The following is a 1,215-nucleotide window of genomic DNA, read 5'->3' on the forward strand; positions in this document are numbered from 1 at the left end:
CCTCCAAGTCGGGGGGGGGGGGCACGGAACTGACCCACAACCCACACGACTTGTGCCAGTTGATCAAAGCGCCCGAAGCTCTGCAAAACCTGTCCATGGCTGAGGCGAAGCGGCGGAGGTTCTCCTCCCCTCCCTGAAGATAGACATCAGTGTCATCCGCAAACTCCGAGTCTAGGAGCTCCTCCGAGGTGCGGATGGGGAGCTGGAGGCCCCGCAAACCTGTGTCCTGTGCCGTCAAGAAAGTGCTCATGGCCTCCGCCACCACAAAAAGAAAAAGAAAGGGCGCCAGGGGGCACCCCTGCCGCACCGAGCGCGAGAGCTGGAACCTCTCTCCGCGCACGCCCTGTATCAGCACCGGGCTATGGGCCGATGTGTAGAGTGCAGAGACCCCACGGATCCACTGAGGGGGGAAGCCCATCCTCTCCATAGTGCCTTCCAAGAAGGCCCAGTCCACCCGATCAATGCCTTCTTGAAGTCGAGAAGGAGCATTGCCAGATCCTCCTGCCGAAATCTAGCCAAAGCCGTAGCCTCCCAGAAAGAGAAGATGTTATCCAGGATGCTCCTATCCTGGATGAAGCCTGTCTGCGTGGAGTGGATGATGTCCAGAAGGTGAGGCTGAAGCCGCCTGCTGATCGCCTTAGCTAGGACCTTGTAGGCCGTGCCTAGCAAGGTGATCGGTCTCCACTGTCTAATCTCCAGTCTGTCTCCTCCCTCTTTGGGGATCAGGTGAATCAACCCCTCTGCCATGCTGTCCGGCATGTCTCCCGACTCCATGATCTCCTGGAATGCCAATCTGAAGCCCCTATGCAAGAGACCCCAGTACCTCTGGAAGAAAGCCACTGAGAGACCGTCCTCACCAGGGCATTTGCCCCGAGGAAGTGCCTGAAGAGCCTCCTCCAGTTCTGTATCCGAGAAGGGGGAGAGAAGGGAGTGCTGCAAATGGGCCGGCACAACCGGTCTCGTGAAGCTCCAGACTGCCTCCCGAGCCTCTCTCACCCTGTCATCTGCTGGCTCAGCAGAGAGCAGATCCCTGTAAAAATCTGTGGCGATGGCCCGAACCCTGGGGGGATCCACCACCACCTGGCCATCAGCCTGCCGAAGACGCCTGAGACCCTCTCGTCTGAAGCGGGGTCCTGTCGCCTCAAAGAAGTCTTGAGTCCCAGCCTGTGTCCAAAAAGAAACCCGAGCATGGAATCGGAACTCCACCCTCCTCTC

This window comes from Cibotium barometz, chromosome 23, assembly GCF_041138505.1.
Source record: "Cibotium barometz isolate CiBa-2024 chromosome 23, ASM4113850v1, whole genome shotgun sequence".
Taxonomy (NCBI): Eukaryota; Viridiplantae; Streptophyta; class Polypodiopsida; order Cyatheales; family Cibotiaceae; genus Cibotium; species Cibotium barometz.